The 14,562-nt window shown below is 46.3% G+C and overlaps 1 protein-coding gene across 3 annotated transcripts in view; it reads right to left on the bottom strand.

Moving 5' to 3' along the window:
- KANK2 (KN motif and ankyrin repeat domains 2) overlaps nt 1–14,562 on the bottom strand; it is a 311,088-nt gene that overhangs the window by 108,840 nt on the left and 187,686 nt on the right. For 2 of the 3 annotated variants that reach the window (XM_078684909.1, XM_078684917.1), the window contains one exon: nt 2,768–2,902. The exons of the other annotated variant lie outside the window; for it this stretch is intronic. The gene's annotated coding sequence lies outside the window, so the exon portion shown is untranslated. The remainder of the gene's footprint in view (nt 1–2,767; nt 2,903–14,562) is intronic. 3 annotated transcript variants of the gene reach the window in all.

The following is a 14,562-nucleotide window of genomic DNA, read 5'->3' as shown; positions in this document are numbered from 1 at the left end:
GCCGGCCCTGAACCCAAAGTCCGATGGAGCAAGACAAAGCCTCAGAGGTGAGTTGAACACGTCTTTAACAAATAGCCTTTTAAAAATATGTAATTTAGATATTTCTGTGTTTTAAACATATTACAGAAGCAAGAGTGCACATGTGATTGCCTTTAAAGTGTTCCCCTGTCGTAGTCTCCGCCCGGTCCTGAATCCTAATTCCGCTCCTTAAATAAATGCTAGGACCTAAGACCGCCGCCCCACCTCACCACCGTTGCCTCCCACCCACCCTAAGTTCCTAAATCCTTCCCCTACCCCCTCCCCCCCTCCATCCTGAGACCGAAAACAGGGTCCATGACCATTACCACGCATCCTATACAAATTTACAACATACATGTCTTTACCAAATATGTCTGATTTTGCCTGCAAGGTAAAGGCATAATCGCGGTAAATGCTTTGTGGTAATGCACATGTGTGGTAAAGGCATGTTCGCTGTTAAGAATGCGTGGTAATGGTCATGTGGTGTTATGACCGTGTTATAATGGCTGTTTCCCAAATGAAATTGACAAGGAAAGACAACCAATGGTAAGCAATGAGTGGGCTCAAAGCACCTCAGTGTTCATGGTAAGCCAAAATATGCATCATAACAGACAGCTCATGCATTCTCTGGTAAGCTCGACCTAACAATCAGATAACCCCTGCATCATGGGTAATTCTTTATGCTTTTTTAGACCCTTCCTGAAAAAGCGAAATTCAACAAAGTTCAGAATTTATTTGAAGAGCAGGGGGCAAACTATAGAGCGAGGATCAAGAGAGCATAGATTAGATGGGTGTTGCTGATTGGTCAATGGGATAAAATGAAGACCTCACAGTCAAAATTGGGCTCCTCGGCCCCAATCCTAATGAATTGTTTTTGTCAGCTGAAAGCCTTGAACAAGTTACCTGTAATACTATTTCCAGGTAAGTAACTTGGGGCTCACGCTGTGGATGGCAGAGTGATGCAGAGTATGAATCTAGAACAGATTCACACCACAAAACCTTGATAATAGTCACAACTTTTAAAAGCCAAGGAAGGCAGATTGCCAGATGCCAGTCTCCTGGCAGCAATCTCCCCGCCGCTTGCAGATGCAATGACAAGCTGTGAACAAAGTGTCAAACACACAAATATCCTGATCACACTACTCATCCAAGCTTGCAATTGAGCCTGAAGCTTTGGGTGGCAGTCATTTCCTGGTAATTAATCTCCAAGTGGAAGTGCTTAGCCCACCACATGAATTGGACTGACCCCGAGGTCACATCACCATTATACACTATTAACAAAAACATGCAAGTACTTTAGAAATGTGTTTTAAATGGTTCAAGCTCCGTGATGTGCAAAAGCAGGCTTTCTTGGTGTCTAAATGACCATGGCATTCTTGGCTTGAGGCCATTCAGCCTCTGAGAGTCACTTCAGCAACAATTTGAGGCTTTTCTTGTCTTATGACCGGATACTGGAGAAACATTCAGAGGTTACTATACTTTTGAAATCAAAAGAACCGGGTGATCCTCGGCAGTCCTCTACATCCTTCCTTCAATTCAATTCTCTTTCTTACAACACCAAAACTCAGGGGCAGTCACTGAAATAAATACATGTACGTAACCCAACATTAAAAGAACATTTCTGGATTCTTTTCTTGGGAATGCCCTATCTGACTAACTGAAAGACAGATCCAACCCTCTTATACCATGGACACATTGACAATCACATTTCTTTTTTTTTTTTTAAGTTTAGCTCTATGAATGCCACTTGAAGAATTCCTACTTCAAGCTGTGCTATGTGGAATGTCTGGCGTCATAATTAGTTAATCAAGAGAGGAGGCAAGAGCATGCTTCAGGAATGGAGTTTAGCTCCCTTGTCAAGCTAAAATGCCATGTGATGTTTGCAATGAAGCACTGTTAGAAGGATGTCGGATCTTGGCCGACATTGTTCAAGGCAGGTAATGCACTGTCCGACAATATAAAAAGAGTCAATGTGCCTCTTATCTTCGGCAATACCCATTACAAGTATTTACTGCAGGGAACCTGTCTTGTCTTCACTGAAATGCAGACCTTATATATGAAAAAAATTGAGATCAGTCCAGAAAACGACAAAATATGAACTATCTCCCAAAGGCACACATTTTCGTCTCATAATGTGGTAAAAACACAACAACGATAACACTTTAAAGCAACAAAAACACCGCATTGTCAGAATAGTAAAAAGGAAATGTATGTTTTTTTTATTTCCAGTAATTTGTCCATGTGCATCACTGCCAAGCAGCCTAGGATATGTGGCATCTTATGCCAGTTTTGACCTTTGTAACCAACAAACTATGCGTTTGACATCTCTTGGGGCTTGCTTCCACAATTTGTAAGTATAGTTTTAATGCAACATGCTGCTGGTAAAAAGAAAAGAAAATAACCAGACCTGGCTGGAAGTGTCACAAATGGGTCAGGATGGCATGTCCCCTCTCTATTGCACATCCCCTGCACTGTCTATCATCCTGTGTTTCCATGGCACACCATGTACAGCACACAAAGCATCCACGTCTCCTCTGATGGGAGCCACTCCTCGCTCTCTGAAGGGTCTCACCCTGCGAATCCCTCATTCATTTGTGTTTATACTGTCTGTATCCCTCTGTGGGCACCAGCTAAACAAAAGTCATACCCATTGGCTTTGTCAATGGGGGATTGCTAAATGATGCCTCACGCAGTACTATTGCAACAAAAACAATAATAAAAAGAAATACCACCGGCTTTGTCTCCTTACCTAAGTCTGAGACTCCCCTTCTAGGAGAAACTGCCCCAGCATACTGATCTTACAGACGAGTCAGTAACTTCCTTCCTTACTTTCGTTATTCCTTCAAACAACTGCACGCATGTTTTTGACTTTTCTTAGTTATATCTAGAGAGAGAAGAATGGGGGAAAAAACGATACGATGAGATCTTATGTTGGTACATAAACATTTTTAAATTCATGTTTTGCTGATTTCCTGGTATTTGCAATGATCACTCTACAGCAGGCAAGTATCGCTAAGCTGTATATGACACCTCAAGCCAGCCCTGGCTTTTTAGCTAACAAGAGATTGCATCCTGGGACTTGTAGTTTTGCTTTAATGTTGTATGCATAGACTAAAAATTCCTCAGCATGCAAAGTGCTACCTGAACCGGGTCAAAGCTAGTTAGGGCACTTTTCTGCTGGGCAAACCAGGGAACAGCACTTTAACGCCCACAACGTACAAAGGCCAAAATACAAGCCAACCTCTCTGTTACATATGTTCAAATTTTGGCTCACGTCTGAGATTGGAGTTTGAAGCCCGGATGAAATTACAATGTTATTCTATACAGAACATCGTACATAAAGGTTTTCCGCACAGATTCTATGGAAAAGAAAATACATCGTAGAAGAAAGTAGGGAAGTCAATGTTCAAGTATTTTTACTGGGACAACTAAAGGGTTTTAGGATAATTTTACAGGTGACCAAAATTAGAACAGAGAGGCCCTCACCTACTGAATAAGCGTGGTGTGGAATGAGTGTAGACTTTGCCTGTGTGTGGGTGGGGTGGGGGAGAGCTTGAAACCTGCAGGCCACACCCCTGTGGAAGTGGTATTTATTTAGGAAGTCTCTCCGGGTGATGGCAGTAGGGCTGCAGGTATTCGGACTCCATCTAAATCCGAATCAGCTGCATTCTCAAACTGCTGACCATCCTAGAACAGGAAGTTAGTTACATTTCTTGCATTCAACTCAGGTAGCAGCCGTGGCCTCTGGTCAACAGAGCATTTACTAGTCCTTTAGCTCAAAAGGGTTAATTAAGCCTCTGTCTCTTCAGAGTACATTTATTGTCTTGTTACTAAAGAGATTTGGAGTGAATGTACCCGCTAGCGGGGAGGCGTCTTTCCCAGAGGTGACAAGTGGAGTTACTGTCTCCTCGTGATAATGTGGCACTCTGCTCGAGCTGAGGCAAGGAGTGCCTGTCTAGCTAGAAAGCGATGTCCTGCAAGCGGCAGGGGGATGACGCTGTTGTCTCCTTTACAATGTAAGATCCTGTGATAGGTGAGGACTGCAGTGATTGTCTTCTCTTGAGAATAGGGGACTCTGTTAAAGGTGACGGCTGGAGATGTCTTTCCTTGGTATAGAGTGGAGTAGTTGTCTCCTCTTAATGTGGCGTACTGGTAGAGATGAGGTTGTTGTGGGTCGTGTTCTCGTCACAGTGCGCTGTCCCGTGGGCTGTAGTGGCCCACTAGTCAGGCAACAGTGCCTAACCATGATGGGTGTATACATATGGACACTGAACAATGAGAGAGTCACCGAGCAGCTCAATATCCAAAAGTGCATCTTTCAATTCTGGTACCACATCAAGAACTTAACCCAGATGCCCTCCACTACCAGGTTCTGGCGGTGAAGGACATTAAGTAGTATCAAATTGGCAACCCCCCAAAGATTCTTTACAATGTTTTATCAAAGCACTGAAATATTTCTGTGTCAACCCTGAAGGCCTCTTAACACATGAAACCTAAAGCTGGAGTTGGGACATTTTTATCGACTTGGATCGAGCCCAAAGAAAGTACTACACGGCAGACTTTGACGAACCCAAATATGGAGCCCAAAGAAAGCACTACGCAACTTATTGGGAGATGCAACTAGAACAACTTCAACCAGCTAGAATGATACAGATCACACAAAAGAAACTTTAATCTTGCTGAAAATATCATTGTGGTGGAAAAACCTAGGCACAGACAAACGCTCTTCAAAAACCCAGACCGAGTGACCACAGTCTGTCAACAGAGATTGGCTGACACAGATCAAAGCACAAGCACAGGATTTTCCAACAGTTGCACTTGGGGGAAGTGGAGTGCGAGAACACTTTCTCCTGCCTACAAAGCCACTCATCCTGCAAGGGAAAGGAAGTCTTCGCTAACAAAACTGAAGGACAACAGCAGTGTGCCATCTTCGGAAGCCTGTCAGAAACAGTGGAGAGTGCAGCATGCCACCAAAAGAGGCACTGTTCATAAAACATGGACTTCAAAAGAACCTGGAAACTAAAAGAGCTACCACTGGATAGACTGTATTAGTTGATATATATTTTACATCAAAACATGAGCACTAGTTTGATTTGTCATGCCAATAAAACATATTGTATGTGTAGTGGTCGTCTCCCCCGGCAAGATGTGTGATTTTTTTCCCTCAATATGTTTTCATAACCGAATAGTAAAGGTGTGGTTGTCTCTCACCCCCATTCCTCCTAGCATAGGAGATCTAGCTTATGCTCAAAGAGGAGCACTTGAGTTGTTGGCTCCTCCCACACAATGTGGTCGCTGCTTACCATCGATAGCTGGAGTGATTGTTTCCCCCATGCAACCAGGACAGGGCAGGAGTTCTCAAGTCCTGCCATGGAAAGTGGTTTCCCATTGCAGCTTAAGGCATGCGGAGGATGTCCCCCAAGGGGGAGCGGGTTGCTATCCACTTGCACGACTCACATTCGATATAGGGTTTTCTCTTTCATGCTATCCGCCCTTTTCTCCCACATAAGTGTTGAATGGACAGTCGAGTGAACCCTAGCCGGAGCTAGATCCCAATGTCCTCCCTGTAGGATCTCTATGTAAGGAACACAACTGAATATCCCGCAGGCTCCTACGAGTTCATGCACGATGGCATGTAAACCGTAAGTCCTTCAAGTCTCACTCATTTAAGTGAAGTCTCACACTTGATGCTTTCTAGGAAGCCCTGAATGCCGTAAGACAGCCTAATACTGAACATTATCATTTTTCTGTTATAGTGTCTTGTTTTTAAACAAAAGCATCCACTCTCACACCCCAGGCATTTTGAGATCTGTGACTGGCAAGGAGAGAGCGAGGCGGTCGAATCAGTTTGCTAGAAACAGGCCCGCCACATCTCAGACCTCAGGCTTACCCCCAGATTCATCAAAGTCCTGTTTTGCGAGTCCTTAATAGCGAATATTAAGGAATCGTTATTAAAGACTCGCAAAACAGGATGCATGTAGAAATCGCAATATTTTTTGCGATTTCTACTGCTTCCTTATTTGCGAATCGCTAATTGCTAATCGCAAATAAGGAATGGCTTTCCCATTCATTCCTATGGGCCTAAAGACCCATAGGAATGAATGGGGAGTCATTCCTCATTTGCGATTAGCAATTAGCAAATCGCAAATAAGGAAGCGATTTCAAGGGTGCCAGGGTGTCCAAAGGACACCCTGTAGCACCCCTGAAATGCTAATGTACACTGGTGTTGCGCACACACATGTCCAAAGGTCATGTGTGTGTGTGTGTAACATACAACTTAGAAAAATGCACTAAAGTGCATATTTCTAAGTTTTCGCTATTTACCACGTAGTTTGATTTCGCGGTAAAAAGCGCCCCCAGATTGCGTATTCACAATCTTGGAACGCAAAGGAGGATGTCCTGCACCTGCTGTGTAGCTGTAAAGCTCTAGATAGCGCCCGAAAAAACCTACTAACACAGCTCTGGAATCAAAGACGTGTGCGCACTTGCAGACAAGCCCTGCTGATGAGCTTCAAGGGAGAAGACATTCAACTAGCCAGCAGGCTAGTGCGCTTTATGAAAATAGTCAATATGGCCCTAAACCCAGAGGCCAGTAACTAAACTTGAATTACTGTGTCTAGTTTTCGCAATCTAAGACGATTTTCTTCTGATAACTAAAGTCACTACTGATCGCAAAGGACCTTTTCTATTAACGAACAGTACCGTACTAGCTGCACGGCTTCTTTTTCTTTTTTTTAAATTTTTTCTAAAAGAGTTTTTTAATTGCTCGCAAAATTGTTATATTCACATTACAGCTTCCTTCTTGTTTTTACTGAGTAATTGCAAAGATTTTAATTAATCATGCAATAAAGATTATTATTATTATTATTATTATTAACAATCTTGGAATGGTTCATGCATTGCATTTAAGGAATCACAAATTGCGATTCCTTAAATGCCATCGCAATTTGAGAACTCGCAAATATTTGCAAATTCTTAAATTGCGAGTGCATGAACCCTTGATGCATCCCAAATGCAATTTTTGCGGGCGCAAACGGCCGAATCTTGCGATTCGCACCATTTGCGCTCGCAAAAATGCTTGATGAATCTACCTGTTAGTCCCTGACAAGTGCACCACTTCAGCTGGTAATGTAACTAGGGCTCCCTTAAGACTCCAGGTGGATGGAACATTTTTTCACATTTTGCAGTTTAATTCTGCAATCATTTCTGATATGACACTTGAGTGCACAGAGTGAACCCACACTACAAGCGCCAGAATGGTTTAGGTAGTTAGGTGAAACTGGGGCATTGTGCCCCTGGAGATGCACAATAATTCCTATCATACAAATAAACATTATAAAGCATTCGTATTAACACCAAAAAGTGATACATATAACCTCTGCATCTGTGTCCTTGTGTATATGCAGCCCCAAAGCACTCTTAGATTGTCCTAAAATGCCCGGTTTGCTGTTTTACAATTAAATAAAGTGTTGTTCTACCCCATGAGTGCACTCCAACATTCCCAACTTTTATTGTCAGCACCCAAACTTATGATCTTTTAATGACACACTCGATAGAACAGAAGGGTCTAATAGGGTGACCAACCGTCCGTAAATTTCACGGACTGCCCGTTATTTGGGCCTCTTGTCCGTTGTCCGTCAGGAAGTCTTTCACGGACGCCTTTTGTCCGTAATTCTGGCGTTGGTGCAAGCTGTCCCCCCTGCAATAGCCTGAAAGTTCTCTAACTTTCACTGCAGGGGCCCAGCTCGCCCTGCTGTGAACTGATAGGCCTGCAGCAGCCCCTCTCGTCACAGATTGCCATCGGCCATTATCATTCTGTTGTCTGCCTGATTATCAAACACAGAATGATAATGGGACCCTCTGTATAGATACAGCATTTGCTGGGCTGCATCCTGCCAGAGGTCTTCATGGAGTGAGGCGCGCCCCCCTGAGTGTCTGTGACTGCATTCCCAGGGGGGTGCAAATGCCTTAGCAAAGAAGTGTAATGTAAATGAAGACGGCCTGGAAGTGTGGCCTTCTTTATTGGCACAATTCCAGGCGGTTTTCATTGAAGTGTAAAATATACAAATCGTGCTTTGGGGGCTGGGGTCATTTGGAGGGGTGGCAGGGTCAAAGAGGTGGCTGAGAAGGACAAACTCTTCTTTAAGGACTTTATTTAATAAACAGTTACGAACGCAAAAAAACAAAACACACACAATGAAATAAAAAAAATTAATTCAGGTTTAAACATAGTGTCATTCTGGCAAATCCTCGAAGCACAAAAGCAGCCCCACCTGCCCATTGTCATTCTGTATGCTGGCTGATTGTCACATACAGAATGACAATGGTCCAGTCTAGGCTGGTAAAGCATATGGGGCCTTATTTATGAAAAGTGACGCATCGCTGCGTGAAAACAGCAATGCGTCACTTTTCATTGCGCACTCCTTGCGACACCAATGATGAGTCATATTTAATGTATGACGCATCATGTCGCAAGGACTTACAGATACGTCAGTATTTCTGACGTATCTGTAAGCGCAAAAGTGACGCATTGCTGGAGTTTGTCACAAAAGTGACGCAACTCCAGCAAAGCGTCCTTTCACATGGGGAAAGCCCCATGTGAAAGGGCTTGCGTCAGTCTTACGGCTGCTGTGAGGCAGGCGCAAGATTTTGACGCAACAGCGTCCTAAAAATGACGCAGTGAAATCTGATAGATTTCACTGCGTCACTATTACGAGGCTTTTTGCGGGGGAACGCCCCCTCTGCATACATTATACCTGACGCAGGGGTTTAAAAAGTGACGCATCTACCTAGATGCGTCACTTTTTAAATATGGCGCAACAAGGCGCATGTTTTACGCCGCCGATGCGTCACAAAAAGTGACGCATCAGCAGCGCAAAACTGACGCACGGCCTCATAAATTAGGCCCCAGGTTTCTCCAGGCTCTGTCTAGGGCAGGGCATTCTGTCAGACAGAAGAAATGTGCAAAAACGCCAATGTTGCTACATGAGAATTCAGCTCAACAAAAGGAGCTGGTGAAAGAAGTTAAAAAAAAGGGGCTAGAGTTATTTCACAGTCATTTTAGAACTGATGCATTTTCAATATTATAATCAAGGAAGCCAGATTGCTACTTTTTTATTTTATGCAAATTAATAACCATTGACAAAGCCAATAGTTCTGGCTTGTTGCAGGTGTAACATTACTTGTTATATATCTGGATACAATGACAGAAGAGGCAAAATACCAGTCAGGCAGCACACTATATTAAGCACAGATTTTTAGCTTTCGTGTTTTAAGCCACACCCTTAATTACATCGAACACCCCCTCTGGAGGAACCCCCCCGGTATTTTCATCCCACTTAAAGCCCTGGAAACAACACCATCTCAGTCACCTCAGGGCCTGGCACTGTGCATCATGCATAACCCATGAATTTCATGTTTTCAGATTTCCTATGTGCAGGGGCATAGTGAACCCTACCCCCACCCATTGCTTTAGGAACTACAGCATGGGCCTCTTCTGTCTGCAATTCTGCAGACAAAGGCTCAGCTCATAATTAATATGAAAAGGTGGGCGAGTGAGTAAGTGAAAGGATGGCTGGATGGCTGGATAGATTAGTGAAAGGGTGAATGGATGAATGAAAGGGTGAATGGATGGATAATGAGGGAAAGGATGGATGGATGAGTGGAATGACGGAGGAGAGAAACGGTAAAAAGATGTATGTATGGGTGGAAGGGTAGATCGATGGGTAAAAGGGTGGATGGATGAGTGAAAGGATGGATGAGTGAACGGGTGGGTGATGGGTGAGTTAATGGGTGGATCGATGAGTGAAATGATGGATGGATTGATAAATTGATAAGTACAAGGGTGAATGGCTAGACAGATGAGTGAGCGGGTGGATGTAAGGATGGATGAGGGAGTGAAAGGGAGGGTACATGGACAAATGGATGGATAGATGAGTGAAGGAGTGAAAGGGTGGATGGATGACGGATAGGGTCAATGGATGGATTCATGAGTGGATGAGTAGATGGATGGGTGGAAGGAAGGATGGCTAAGTGAAAGGGTCGATGGAGAGAGAAAGGGACGAAGGATTGATGACTGAAAGAGTGAATGGGTGGAAGGATGAGTGGCTGGGTGGATGGATGAGTGAGTGAAAGGATGGCTGGATGGGTGAAAGGATAAAAGGCTGGATGTTATGTTATGAGCAATTTATATAGCGCGCCATAAATGAATGAATGGATGGATGGATAATGGATGGATGAGTGAAAGGGTGGATGGATGAGTGAAATGATGGATAGAAGGATACATGATGGATAGGTTTGCAAATGATTGAATATGTTTGGATATGGATGAGCTTAATTATATTCTATTGCGCGACCTCCACTGATGTGTCAGTAAAACTTACCTTTTGTCCTGAAGGTTTGTCCTGAATTTTGACCTCCTGTCCTGAATTTTTGTCCTGAATTTTGACCCTTTGTCCTGAATTTTTACACTCACCGTCCTGAATTTGCACCCATGTCAGTTGGTCACCCTAGGGTCTAACTTACTCCATTCTACTGCACTTTTCTTTGCATTTCTTGTGTGCTTTCCCACTCCCACCCACCCTCCCTCACCACCACCACTCCTTCCTCCAAGAACTGTCAACTTTCTCCTCTACTTCCCCCACGACTGCCGAGCCTGTAAAACTCACCAACAAACAGATCTTTCTTTCATTCCAGCAGCTGCAGTGCTTGCTTGGATGAGAAGGGGCTGTATTCCCCAGAGAGGACCTGGAATGTATGGATGGATGTGTGCAGAATTCTGCTGCTGGGGTGTATTACTGAAGCCTGCTCGAGTTCAGGATCACAGGACTGGCAAGTGGAGCGGTGGCTATTTCAGCAAGCCTCGTACTGGGAATCCCTGGTAACTACATCCAAGGGGGGGGTGCAGTGTACCCAAAATATCCAATGCTAGCCTGCGAAGCAATGTCTTGGATCTTCGCAGTCTCCTGAACGAACCAGCTTTCGGAGTGACTCCCTGGCGCCAGCAACCAGAGCAAAGACACAGTGTCACAAAACTGCTCCAATGGAAGACTCCAAATTATTATTTTAATATTCTTCTGTTGAGCTGTGTGGCAAAGGTTTGCTCTGTCTGCAGTGGCAGGCTCTGAAGCAGCTCTCCGGTACCAGGGTCTGGAGCTTGTAGCAACTGCCTGGCACCAGCCTCCTGAGCGACTCCTTGTACCAACCTCTGGAGCGACTCCCGGATCCACCTCTGGAGCGACTCTTGGTACCAACCCCTGGACAGACTCCCGGGTCAGCCTCTGGAGAGACTCCTGGTGCCAACTGCTGGAGAGACTCCTGGTGCCAGCTTCTGGGACCGCTCTCCAGAATCAGTCTCTCTAGTCTAGAGTAACTCCCGGGTACCGGCCTCTGGAGTAATTCCTTGTGACCTGACTCAGAAGCGACTCGCCCCCTGCCAGTCTCCGAGTGACCCTTCTCTGCCACCGTCCGCAGCGGTCCGCCTCTGCATCCAGAGGCTGGCTCCTTCCTCTCTCCGTTTTGCCGTCTCTGTATTTTTTGGGTTCCTCCCGTCTCCCTGGCTGGGATTTTAATTATTTCAAGACGAAAACATGTGTTTCTCGCAAAGACTGGGCTCGGCGCAGGCTGAATCACACGGACCGGCCCCTCCCCCACCTCCTCCTCTTTCCATCATCTTTTGGTTATGGAAAATGTCAAATCACGTCACTGCACATGACCCATTTAACAACTGGTGTGAGGGCGTGATCGCCGCCCCTCCCAGCCCCTCACAGGCTTCTGCGTTCCGGCTCTCACCGCCTTGAGAGGTCTCGGGGGCATCACCCTCATCTGGCAGGGGGTACACTCGAGTGAGCCTTTGGGGTCCCCCCCATCCCCTAGGCACATTGTCACCAACCGAGAGTTGTGGGAATGCGCGAGCCACTGGCCAAATACCAAGACATGTGGGCATAACTGAGACTCTGCATAGCGAAGAGACAACTCGGTCAGTTAAGGCGCCTGCTGCGGTAAACTGCGCGCATTATGCAGGCTCCAATCGCCGAGTGAGTTAACGGACTCGCGGCACCGATCTGGTTTGTTGGGTAGCGGTCTCGAATAGGTCCAGCTGGCCGGCGTTCGAAGAGCGCCCTGCACCCACACTTTGCACCCAAACACAAAGCCTTCTGGTATGGCGCGTTTTGCAACTAAAGCAACTGGTATTGTGCTTTGCACCACCCACACTAAACCTCCTGGTATGGCGCTTTGCACCCACACTAAACCCTCTGGTATTGTCCATTGCACCCACACGAAACCCGGTGGTATGGTGCTTTGTACCCACACTAAACCCTCTGGTATTGTCCATTGCACCCACACGAAACCCGGTGGTATGGTGCTTTGCACCACCCACACTAAACCTCCTGGTATGGCGCTTTGCACCCACACTAAACCCTCTGGTATTGTCCATTGCACCCACACGAAACCCGGTGGTATGGTGCTTTGTACCCACACTAAACCCTCTGGTATTGTGCTTTGCACCACCGACACTAAACCCTCTGGTATGGCGCTTTGCACCCACACGAAACCCTCTGGTATGGTGCTTTGCACCCACACTAAACCCTCTGGTATTGTGCATTGCACCCACACGAAACCCGCTGGTATGGTGCTTTGCACCCACACTAAACCCTCTGGTATTGTGCTTTGCACCACCGACACTAAACCCTCTGGTATGGTACTTTGCACCCACACAACCCTCTGCTATGGTGCTTTGCAACTAAACCCACTGGTATTGTGCTTTGCACCACCCACACTAAACCCCTTGGTATGGCGCTTTGCACCCACACTAAACCCTCTGGTATGGTGCTTTGCACCCACACTAAACCCACTGGTATTGTGCTTTGCACCCACACTAAACCCGCTGGTATTGAGCTTTGCACTACCCACACTAAACCCCCTGGTATGGTGCTTTGCACCCACAGGAAACCCTCTGGTATGGTGCTTTGCACTCACACTAAACCCTCTGGTATTGTGCTTTGCACCACCGACAATAAACCCTCTGGTATGGCGCTTTGCACCCACACTAAACCCTCTGGTATTGTGCTTTGCACCACCAACACTAAACCCTCTGGTATGGCGCTTTGCACCCACACGAAACCCTCTGGTATGGTGCTTTGCACCCACACTAAACCCTCTGGTATTGTGCATTGCACCCACACGAAACTCGCTGGTATGGTGCTTTGCACCCACACTAAACCCTCTGGTATTGTGCTTTGCACCACCGACACTAAACCCTCTGGTATGGTACTTTGCACCCACACAACCCTCTGCTATGGTGCTTTGCAACTAAACCCACTGGTATTGTGCTTTGCACCACCCACACTAAACCCCCTGGTATGGCGCTTTGCACCCACACTAAACCCTCTGGTATGGTGCTTTGCACCCCCACTAAACCCACTGGTATTGTGTTTGCACCCACACTAAACCCGCTGGTATTGAGCTTTGCACTACCCACACTAAACCCCCTGGTATGGCGCTTTGCACCCACAGGAAACCCTCTGGTATGGTGCTTTGCACCCACACTAAACCCACTGGTATTGTGCATTGCACCCACACGAAACCCGCTGGTATGGTGCTTTGCACCCACACTAAACCCTCTGGTATGGTGCTTTGCACCACCGACACTAAATCCTCTGATATGGCGCTTTGCACCCACACGAAACCCTCTGGTATGGGACTTTGCACCCACACTAAACCCTCTGGTATTGTGCATTGCACCCACACGAAACCCGCTGGTATGGTGCTTTGCACCCACACTAAACCCTCTGGTATTGTGCTTTGCACCACCGACACTAAACCCTCTGGTATGGTACTTTGCACCCACACAACCCTCTGCTATGGTGCTTTGCAACTAAACCAACTGGTATTGTGCTTTGCACCACCCACACTAAACCCCCTGGTATGGCGCTTTGCACCCACACTAAACCCTCTGGTATGGTGCTTTGCACCCACACTAAACCCACTGGTATTGTGCTTTGCACCCACACTAAACCCGCTGGTATTGAGCTTTGCACTACCCACACTAAACCCCCTGGTATGGTGCTTTGCACCCACAGGAAACCCTCTCGTATGGTGCTTTGCACCCACACTAAACCCTCTGGTATTGTGCTTTGCACCACCGACAATAAACCCTCTGGTATGGCGCTTTGCACCCACACTAAACCCTCTGGTATTGTGCTTTGCACCACCGACACTAAACCCTCTGGTATGGCGCTTTGCACCCACACGAAACCCTCTGGTATGGTGCTGTGCACCCACACTAAACCCTCTGGTATTGTGCATTGCACCCACACGAAACCCGCTGGTTTGGTGCTTTGCACCCACACTAAACCCTCTGGTATTGTGCTTTGCACCACTGACACTAAACCCTCTGGTATGGTACTTTGCACCCACACAACCCTCTGCTATGGTGCTTTGCAACTAAACCCACTGGTATTGTGCTTTGCACCACCCACACTAAACCCCCTGGTATGGCGCTTTGCACCCACACTAAACCCTTTGGTATGGTGCTTTGCACCC

The sequence above is a fragment of the Lissotriton helveticus genome, chromosome 1_1, assembly GCF_964261635.1.
Source record: "Lissotriton helveticus chromosome 1_1, aLisHel1.1, whole genome shotgun sequence".
NCBI lineage: Eukaryota > Metazoa > Chordata > Amphibia > Caudata > Salamandridae > Lissotriton > Lissotriton helveticus.
This window is presented reverse-complemented; position numbering and strand designations above follow the sequence as displayed.